At 34.3% G+C, this 11196-nt stretch overlaps 1 long non-coding RNA gene across 1 annotated transcript; it reads left to right on the top strand.

The window, feature by feature from the left end:
* The first annotated feature begins 8785 nt into the window (after window positions 1-8785).
* Window positions 8786-10706, top strand: LOC115969192. Its single transcript, XR_004086881.1, has 3 exons — window positions 8786-8835; window positions 9209-9275; window positions 10577-10706. It is a non-coding gene; the product is annotated as an uncharacterized LOC115969192 (long non-coding RNA).
* The last annotated feature ends 490 nt before the right edge of the window (window positions 10707-11196 follow it).

Genomic DNA, 11196 nt, shown 5'->3' on the forward strand with positions numbered 1-11196 from the left:
ATGTGTATGCTTAAGTACTTGTTGATCAAACCTAAAAAGATTTTTGAGTGCTTTATATGTTTTTGAAAGTGATTTTATACTTTCATAATTTGAGTTTTTGTTCAAAATGCATTTTTGTGTTTTTCTTCAAAAAACTGGTTCAGATGTCTTTTCGTGAGAAGCTCGCGACTTAGAGCTTCCCGCAAAATGTGTTTAAGGGAAATTTCAAAGTCACATTTTCATACAGAAAGTCTCGCTACTGCCTCGCGAGTATTTCGCGACTAAACTCTTCTCGTGAAATGTTTTTAGGAAAAAACTGGAAATTTTTCAAGTTCATACAGCGGCTATCATGACTGTCTTGGGACTGTTTTGCGACTAAGAGCTTCTTGCGAAAGCTTCAGTATGTCTCGCGACTTTCTAACCCGCGAAAAATGCGTGTTTTTAGTTTTATAAGGCAGATGTGACAGGTTTTCAAAACATTCTCATTTCCCTCGCTTAAACACTCTCGAACCCCCTTCAACCCAAAACCATTTTTCACTCAAACCCCATCACTCTCAAGTTTATTTCCTGCATTTCCAACTTCAAGGTATGTTTTCTAAAACATTTTCTTCATGTTTTTTTGAGATTATGCAGAAATTTAAGTTAGGGTTCAAAATTGGGGATTTTTCGAAATTGGGTTGGGGTTCTTAGTTTTTGTGAAATTTTTTCAAAATCTTTGATTGGGCTGAGTCCCATTTGCTGTGATTGTTCTTGTGTTGGCCCTATGTGGCAATTTGAGCATGTATTAAGGCAAATTTCATTATGTTCATGCATTTTTCATCATCTGTGTACTTTGTTGCATGCTAGGTGTTTGACAAAATGTCCTAGTGACATTCTTGTGTTAAATTGGACTCAACTAAGTTCCAATGCTTAGTTTTTGTCTTGATTGATCATATTTATCATGTTTGGGTCAGTGTTTGTGTATTTTACACACTTTGTCCATTTTGAGCCTCCATGCGATGCTGTGCATCACTAGGCACACCTCATGCATCTCATGCTACACATACATGCATCAGCACATGCTCAGCATAGACACATACATGCACAGTGATTCACTTCATGCATTTTGCTGTTGGTTACATGGTTAAACACTTATAGCATGCTGTTCTGTGTCTATTTGCTCTGTTTTGAGTTGTTTTTGCTCTGTTTTAGGTGGTTTTACCTTTGTTTTGAACTAACTTGAGTCTAATCAAGTTTTGTGTTTTGTGTTTTTGCATTTGTTTCTTGTTCTTTGTGATATTTGTGCAGATGTCTCCTACCAAATATTCTACGACCAAGAAATCTACAAAACGTTCTCACACTAATTCTGACAATTTCAAGTCTGCTGAAGCTGATATGAAATACAATGACTACTACAAAAGAGCAACCATTATTATGGAAAGGGTGGTCCAAGTAGAAACCCTTGAGAACACCTTCATCCCTGAGGTGTTCAAAGAAAGGACTTGGACTAAGCTGTTGAACCCGGTTAAGGTTGTCTACTCAGAGATCATAAGAGAATTTTTCTCAAATGCTACAGTGGAAGTAGACCATATAGATTGCTGGGTGAGGCACAAAGAATTTGTGATTACAACATATAGCATTCAAGAATTTTTGGAGATTCGTCCTCCCTCTCAGCCAATCTCAGTCCAATATGAAGACATATTGGGATCGACTGAGGAGATGGTGAAAATACTTGGTGGTACACCAAAGAAGTCATCCATAAGTACAATCCCATTTTCACCGGAGATAAGGGTTTTGGCATATGTGATGATCCATAACTTGTATCCAGTCACCAACCTCACTACACTGTCAGCTCCAAGGACAAAGTTTTTGTACGATCTCTTTACTCATAAGAAGATTGATATATGTGGACACATCTTCCATCTGTTGAAGAAAAGAATTGAGAAACAAAATTCCAGAATAGTTATGCCTTTTCCCTCATTGATTATAGGCCTAATTGCGAAGACAAGGCTCAAACTCCCGAGTGGCCTCACTATGGTTCAGAAGGACTATCCCATTGGTGCACACACAGTCACTAGGAGGACAGCTCACATCAAGGGCTCCAAAACAGGTGTGCATATGATACCACAAGATCGTGTTGAGGACGAGGGTGGAGATATAGAGGAGGAGATTGGTAGATTCACTTCTGCTCTAGAGACTTCAGCACAGCCATTTTCTTCTGCACCAACATGAGGACCAGGCAGACTTAATCACCTCCTAGCTAGAGTGGATCAGATGTTCACCATGCTAGACTCCCATGTGCAGCACACTATGGACCGGTTTGCATACGTCTAGGGACAGATCACTGCATTGTCTTCACAAATCGACGACTTGTCCATGGCGCAGGGATCAGATTCAGAGTCTGATCAATTCTAGCCTCTTTGGCCATTCTAGTCAAAAAGAGGGAGAAAATTTTGAGGGGGAGCTTGCACATTTGAGGGGGAACAGAGCACTGACATAGCTTAGGCTTAGAAACTTTGGTTTATACAGGCGGTTTAGTTTTATTCATGTTTTGGTTTAAACTGTTTCAGCATTTATAACTCTTGGATAGCTGTTTTTGCTTATTGTTTTTACTGCTTTCATTTAAAGCTTTAGTACTCTATTTTTAATTTCAGTTTATATTCAATATGTTTTGTTTATCTTATTGCTTTGTAGCATCTTTTTGTACTTTTAAGATATTGTCAATATGTCTTGAGTACCTCACTCTTGTGCCCTTAGTAGGATTTTGTATCCTAGATGCAAATACTTCATATATTTTGCATTGGTTGAGTGTTGGACATGCAGTTAATCTGTGGTATTGCTCTTTATTGCATTGCATGTCCGAATGAGCATTTACTTGCTATATGTTCATTGTAGTCTTTCTTTAATGACTAATCTTGTTTGATCAAGATATGCTTACATGTTCTATTGTGTTTACTAACTTGATCGCATTTTACTTGCTTATATACGTACCATGTATTCAACTTGTCATAAGCTTAATGAAAGTTTTGTTTGTGTGCAAGCGTTTCAGGTTATAGGTATACACGTGCAAGTGCTTCACAGCTTCTAGATTAGGTGTGAGTGAGTTTTGCCACTGTTCCCAAACTCATGTTTAAGTTTAGAGTCTGTTTTAGGAGTTTTGTCACAGAATAGCCAAAGGGGGAGATTGTAAAGTTGTGATTTACAACTATGTGTTTTGTTGGCTTTAATTTTGTGCCAAATTTGATTGTAATTCTATTCAATCTTTTGTATCCTGTATTTATTGTGGGATTTGATTATAAGCGTTGTGTGATAGAGAGAGAGTGTGTGAAGACTCAAGCAATTGAAGACTGAAGAGTTTTCACGGGTATCTCGTGACTAAGCATCCCACGAAGTGACTCATGTTGGAATGCGAAGAGTCAGAACAGGATGGAGACAGCTGTGTCTCGCTAGTATCTCGCAGACAAGGCCTTCCGGCAAGACACCTACAAGACATTCTGTTTTGCCAGACTGTCAATTCTGATACACACTTTCTGTGCCTACACTATTTATACCCACATTAACCACATATGTTGAGGAGTGCTTCTGAGAGAAAACCCTAGCCAAACACCTTGAGAGTTAGATATTGTTATACCGGCAATCCTCTACACAATTGCTTGTGGATTTTCCTCAACTCCTACCTCTCCATTTCCACACCATTGAGAGGTTGATAGCTCAAACACTTACCACACCCTTTCAGAGTGTCAAGTGAGATTTTGGTGCTACTGGGAAGCATTGGAAGAAGCCAAAGATGGAAGATGCAACATGGAGCTTGTTGCAGGATCCGGAGAGCTAGACAAGACACGATTCCAAGAAGTCTTGTTGGAGTAGGAGCTTGGAGGGCTTAGGTACATCAGGTAGATTAGGCTTGGAGGGTCTCTTGCTAACCCATGTATCCCAACTAATTGTCTAGTGGATCAATTACCACTTGGAGGGCAGCGGAGAGGTTTTTCTCCGAGTTCTTTGGTTTCCTTTTCGATAACACATCGGCGTGTTATCTTGTGTTTGCATCTCTCGTCCCTACTCTTTTACATTCCATTTTACTACTGTGTTGTCTTGATTATGGATTACAGTAGCTTGTTTGTTTATTCGCTTGCAATTACACTATTCCGCACTTAGAATTAGGTTAATATAAAATCTATCGAGCCGTAACTTTAATTTGGGGGTCTAAACAGCTCTTGTGTTTTTAACACTTTTTCGAGCTTTCAGATTTCACTCTTATTAATTTCACTTATGAAAATTTCTTTTGCCTTCAGCATTACCATTGAAATGTCTCAGTATCTCCATTACTACACAATTAGCAACAATGCAACTCAACTGATGATGGCATACAATGTTGAGGGCATATGTGCTTGAATTCTAACAGTAAACACTCAGAGAGAAAGAGAGAAAAACCAGAGAGAAGAAGTTTGAGAGAGATGAAGAGAGAATTGGAACTTTCTGGAAAAATACTCACATAACCATTTCATTACACTCAAAGATCTATATATGCGGCCCATGCTAATTACAACTGCCTAACTAACAAGCCTTAAAACCCGGGATTGATTCGTAAATATGGAACAAAATCAGGGATAAATAATAGAATTAACTACCTAATCAATGCCAGACAACCATCTAACAAACCCAGGAAAAACGACAGCGTTTGTACTTAATTACAAAACTCATCAACACTTAAATAGAACGACATCATTTGCTTATGTACATTAAAAATCATTCCTAGCCGTTGGATGAGAAACTAGCCGTTACACCTTGATGCTCTGTGATTGCTCTGTGATTGTTCTTGTGCTCTGTGATTTGTACTCTCTTAATAGGGGCAGACCAATTGCATTGGCAAGCTCGCTATATGATCAGGCAAGTCAGGGCCAGCTTTCTTGTCTCCAAAGCATGCTATGTGTACCCTTGGAAAATGGCATCGTTGAATTGGGCTCTACTGAGCTGAATCTCCAAAGCTCATATTTGATGAAAATCCTTTAAATGATTTCTGGCTGGGCATATCATTTGCAAGGCCGGAACAAATAAAATCTTATCTTCCACCTATGTTTCATTTTGTATTCCATCGTTCACAATATAGCGCATTTTTTTTTCTTTTAAAAAAAAAAAAAAGATTAACATAGAAAAAAAAATCCAACACATAGTAAGTTGTGAATGATAGAGCATAAATTGGAACATAATATTTCTCTTAAGATGGAACTATAGTGAGATCAACAATTTTTAATAATTGGACAAGATTTAAGTACAATACTTAGATGTAGGGTCGGTTTGGATACCGCTTATTGCTGAAAATTGAAAATATTGTGTGAATAGTGCCGTGGGACCCAGTTTTAATGAAAATTTTACTGAACTAGATAACTTGTGGGTCTCATGAATAGTGGATGCGACTCACTGATAGAAACGCAAATGCGTTGCATTGAAATTTCAGCGCAATCCAAACATAGGCGTAATCATTAAATTATTTAATTAAATTCAAAAGACTTCATTGCATCAACTAATATAACATAAACGGTGTTATCAGTTCTAACGATAATCAAATCCATTGCCCTAAATAAGTTTAAGTGTCCTATTCAAGAGTATCCCAAGAGCATATATTAAGGAATAAAATATACTCAATTATGAGCTGTAGTGTACATTTTTTGAAAAAAAAAAGTAGAAACACCATTTTGGTCCCTATATAATAGGGACATTGTTAATTTGATTTTCACATTTTAGTAGCAGTCAGTTTGATTTTTATTATTTTCAACTTGCTGTCAAATTTGGTCTCAAACATCAAATCATAGCTTTTTTTGCACTTTCCTGGCAACCAAACACAAATACACAAATCGAATTTACCAATTTCCAACTTTGGTAGACACACATATCATCAACTTAGCAACTTAAACAAACCCATAGACCTAGAATTACTACAAATTGAAAATAACAAATATCAAATTGAATGGAAGTTGAAAATAACAAGAACTAATTTAATTGCTAACAAAATATGAGAACCAAATTAACTGCAAGTTGAAAATATTCGAAACACACTATGGTACACCCTTCCTTAGGCTGAGTGCTTATAAGGCAAGGGTGGGAGGCGTCTCTCCCCGATGTGGGATTGAGAAAATCCGTGCAGGTGGGAGCAAGGGTCGACCTTGTCCATCCCAAAGCGAACAATACCTGATTTGGGAAAGATTCGTTCCTCCCACAGGACCAATTCACTATCATAATGGTATTGCAAATAATCATCCAAACTTTGCAAGATTATCACTCTAATTTTTTTTTTTTTTTGGTTGAAATAATACATGAAAATTCTTTAAAAGCTCTAGTATAGTAAGGTATATGCTTATTGAAATATCCACTAGTAAAGAATTTGAATGAAAGTAAAAAGAAATAAGAAAACGTCTAACTTGACCCAGAAAACGTCTGAACTTTGTTTCAATCTCTTTGCTTCACTCTCAAAAAACGTCTCACATTATCCAAACACAAAACACAAAACAAAATCCAATTCTTACAATAGAGTTGAATCAGAACAAGCAAATATGAACCAAAAAAAAAAAAAAGGAAAAAAAAAAAAGAACAAGCTGATCTGATCTAGTCTGGTGGTGGGGTGGAGGATGAACAGCAATGGGGCGGCGAACGAGGTAGTGCTACATGGTGAACACCGATCTCCACCGGCTTTGTCCTTTCAGCGACCTCGATCTCCGCTGGCCTTCGATCTGTGCACCTTGATCTCCACCTGTGCTTTAGATTCTCCTCTCTCTCTCTCTTCTCTTTTCTCTAATGTGAATATGTGAATGTGATAGCTGTGAAGTAAATGTGAGGTTGAGAGTTGAGTAATAAACTGGGTCTGTATGAAAATGTGTGGTGGTCTTTATCCCTTAGTTTTATTTTATTTTTATGTAATCGTGTGGTTTATTTATTTATTTATTTTTTTTTGGATTCAAACGTGTGGTATTTAATATTAAGAAATGCTACCACAATATTTTCACAATAAATTTTAAGTAATAGATTGTTATTAGCTAATATTGGTGAGTAACAGTGGTTGGTTCAAATTAGAACTAGTAACAATTTTCCACATAAGATTTTGATGTGATTCTTTTGAAAATATTACGAAAAATGTTGTGGATATAACATAACAATTCTTTCTTCATCTACTTTTGTTTGTAATGCTTTTTTATCTCTTCCTTTAATTTCATTCACTTTTGTTTCTAGTGCTTTTTTAGGTTTATGAATGTGAACTAAACAGCTGGTCACGTGGGCATTGGAAAGTGGAAATTGGAAAGACAATTTGATGCTTTTAATTTTCTTTTTATAAAAAAATGGTTATTATTATTATTATTATTGGATAGATATTTCATATTTGGGCTGTAGATGGATATATTAGACATAGTTAAAATATGGATTTATAGTTTTAATTGGACTATTTTAGTTAATTTTTCTATTTTTTACTAATTTAATATTTTTATATATATTTAAAATAATTATTAAATTAATTATGACGTCATCACGGTTCGATCCCGGTTCGACCTCAAAAACCTTGAACCTTTTCTTTTTACAGTTCAATGAACAATCCGGGTTTCAAAACCATGGTTATTTGTGAGTCAAATAATTTTTTATAAAATTTATTAATCAAATAATTGTTGTGTACATGTTAGGAATCTAATGTATTTGACATGCTTGTTAGTATTTCGAATGTTGAAGAGGGTGAAAGTTTTAATAAAACAAAAATTATCTCATACAAAGTGAACAAAGTTAGAAATATACTACAGATACTATGTAAATGCTCAGTTTACATTTTTTTTTTCTAAAATAAAACTTTCAGATCATTTTATTACTCGGTAATATGATTTTTTTTTTTTTAAATACTCAATGATATATTACTTTTTCAATTTTCTCTAAAATGACATGAAAATTCTCACTCACTTATCCAAGCAGAATAGAAAACTCATACGTAAGCGTGTGTGTATATACTATATATGACTTGTGTTTCACACAAATCTATATATATATATAAAACCGAAGCCTTGCTCTTTCCACAATTTTCCACATCAGCATTTTTTATTTATATTTTTTAATAAAAAAATAATTAATAAACTATTAATCATCTAATAGTGGGCCATAGCTTCAAGTTGATCAGGAAATGATAATGATCTAATAGTGGGCCGTAGCTTCAATTTGATATATACCGTAGCTTCTTCAATTTGATATATATATATACCGTAGCTTCAATTTGATATATACTGTAGCTTCTTCAAATTGATATATACCGTAGCTTCAATTTAATATATATTAGATATATTAAAAAACGTATCTTTCTTCCCCAAAAGCAACTTGATAAAATTCCTGAAACAAACCTAATTAAAAAACCTCTCTTTCTTCCCCCAAAGCAAACCCGTTAAAACTCCTCAAAAAAATATTGCTAGCAAACTAAAGAATCAACAAAGAAACAACAAATCAAGCAAAAGAACGCTGACCCAAGCACAACCATGGGTGTTCCTCTCTCAAACGCAGAACCAAGCTCGACCATGGGTGCCAACGTTTTCAATCTTCGACCCAGCCGCCATATCAGATCATTCTCTCTAGGTATTTCTCAATTAATCTATGACTAATCTCTTTTCCTACTGTCTTCAATTAGGTTTTCTGTCAATTTAGGAATTTCAATTCCTAACCCTTTTTTCCTCTCTATTCTTTTTTTGTTGAAGTCAGGGAAACACTAATAGAAAATCAAATTCTACAGGTTTTGTAAGAAAATATTGTGGATATGAATGGGTTTTGTAGTGGAGATAGTATTGAAGAGCCTCCCAACCCTCAAAATCTGATAGTATTGAAGAGCCTCCCAACTCTCAAAATCTGACAACAATCATACAGGTTTTGCCTTATCTTCAAGTTCTGCTTTATTTGCTATTTAGGTTTTTTTACCATATCCGATTTACCTTAGCTTAATCGTCTGTTTGATTGAATAATTATTTGGCTACCTAAAATGCCAGCCTTCTGCCTCTTCATTATAGAGAAATAGGGAATTAAAAATGTGTTGATGAAATTTTTATTTCTTTCTTTATAATTAATTCTTGATTTGGTTTGTATTCTAGAGTTGATTGTATTTTGTAGTTTATAATTTTGAATTTGGTTGGAAATTTTTATTATTATTTGTGAATTTGAAATTTAAAGCAGTTGAGTATGAGGATATTTGTAAACCTGTAGTTTGGCTTTGTGTGTGGTTCTAATATATATCAAATTTCAGGAAGGGGTTACTTAGTATGTGGTTTGACCTATAAAACTTCAATGCTGCTATATCCTCCTCCTCTCAGGTTCTCACATTTTCTTATTTAGTATTTTAATTCCTTTTTCTATTTGGTTGGAGATTTGTACTTTTCTTTATTTTTTTGTTATTATTAGTAGCCTTGGTTGGAGTTTCTTAATTCCTATAAGATATTGTTTGAAATACAAAGTGTTTTGGCTGAATTATTATGTAAGCATCCAAATAAGAAGTTGTATAACTAACTGGAAACTCAGATTCAGTTTGTTATTTTCTATTTGATTATTGACCTGTAGATTTTTTGTTTGGGGTAGGGTTGGAGTAGACTATGTGTATCTGTGGGAGTCTTTTTTATATCATTATTGGTTTATTAAGTTTAATCTAAACTGTATAAGCAATACTGTGGCTCTATTTGGATTTTGAAGTTTATTTTATATCAGAAGTATTTGCCATATAAAATATTAGTAGTAAATAGTGTTAGGGTATGAAAATATCAGAACACAAGTACCGTTTTACATATAATATACCTGGCTGTCTCTGGTAATTTAGACTTTGCACATTCGTGATATTATTATAACTACGGTGTGTAGCTCTAGACAGGTGCTTCCAATAATTGGGTTATTGGATTTAATTTTGTGAATTCTTATTTGGGTTCATGTATGGCTGCCGATGTTTGAATTCTTATTGTAATTTATGCACGATTGGGTGTTGGTTACCTGAGATTTTAAGTTTATTTTAGGTTTCTAATTGTGATGGAAATGCCCTGTTTCAAACATATTGTCTTTCATTTCTATTTTCTGGGAAATCTAACTAAATATCTAGCACAAACTTTGTGATATTGATGGCTAACAGACCGTTATTATTCTACTGTTATAAGTATGAATATTTGATCTAAATTCAATGTGTTTCAAATCTTGCTGTAGTTGCATGAGCCCTTTGTTGCATGCCATAAATGACCTACAAAAATCTTAGAATAAAATGAGAGGTAGCTAACCTAACTTCTATCTAGCACTTCAAGCCTTCAAGAGACAATGGATCCTTTGTAAATAAATTGAATCTATAAATATTGAAGCTGTAATGTCATGTGTTCTGTGCATTGTCCATACCCTCCTTGCTTAAGAAGTGTCCAACAATTACATGTGATATATACATCAGTGTATTCATTATTGTACCACAGATATAAGTTTATATATAGATAATTGTTTTTTTTTTTTAAATGAATCCTGTGCATTGTAGGAGAGTATAACTTATTGTCAACAAGTGGAACAAGAGTTTATATTGATTTGGATTCACATTTTTAATGTATTACAATCTCTACAATACTATGTCTAATATCTTTATGTAATATAATAGGCTGGTGGAAAATAACCAACCAATAGTACAAATGCCAAAGCAATTCAAACCACAAGTGACAATTCAAGAAGAGATGAACATCAACAGAAGAACCATAAGTGAAATAACAAAAGTTATGTGGGACTCTGGTAATGAGATAAGAAAAAAGAAAACCTTGAACAATAACATTGTGTCCTTAACATTGCTTTATGTAATATAGACCTGCTTTTACAAAATTTAACTATAAAATTATGAATTGATTGATATCAAATTCAATTTCTAGGAAACTATCTTTACCTGTTAGGGAAAGATTACAAACATTAAGATAGATAATTTTGGGTGGTATTTTATCTGTTGCGAAGTATGTCGTAAAAAGGTGAAATCAAGAGATGAATTTTTATGGTGCGACAATTGCAACAAAAAGGCATCCTTCCCAATCCCAAGGGGTACACAAAATAAAATGTTTACTTTTAATATTAAAATACACAATAACTAATATGATATTAACATTATATATGTCATTTCTCTTATCAGGTATAGAATTCAAAAGCAATGTGCAACTCACACTAACATTTGTACTCAAGGAAAACCAAAGGACATATTCAGTGTCTACTACGAAGCAACAAAAGAAGAAAATACAA

This window comes from Quercus lobata, chromosome 11 (genome assembly GCF_001633185.2).
Source record: "Quercus lobata isolate SW786 chromosome 11, ValleyOak3.0 Primary Assembly, whole genome shotgun sequence".
NCBI classification, from domain to species: Eukaryota; Viridiplantae; Streptophyta; class Magnoliopsida; order Fagales; family Fagaceae; genus Quercus; species Quercus lobata.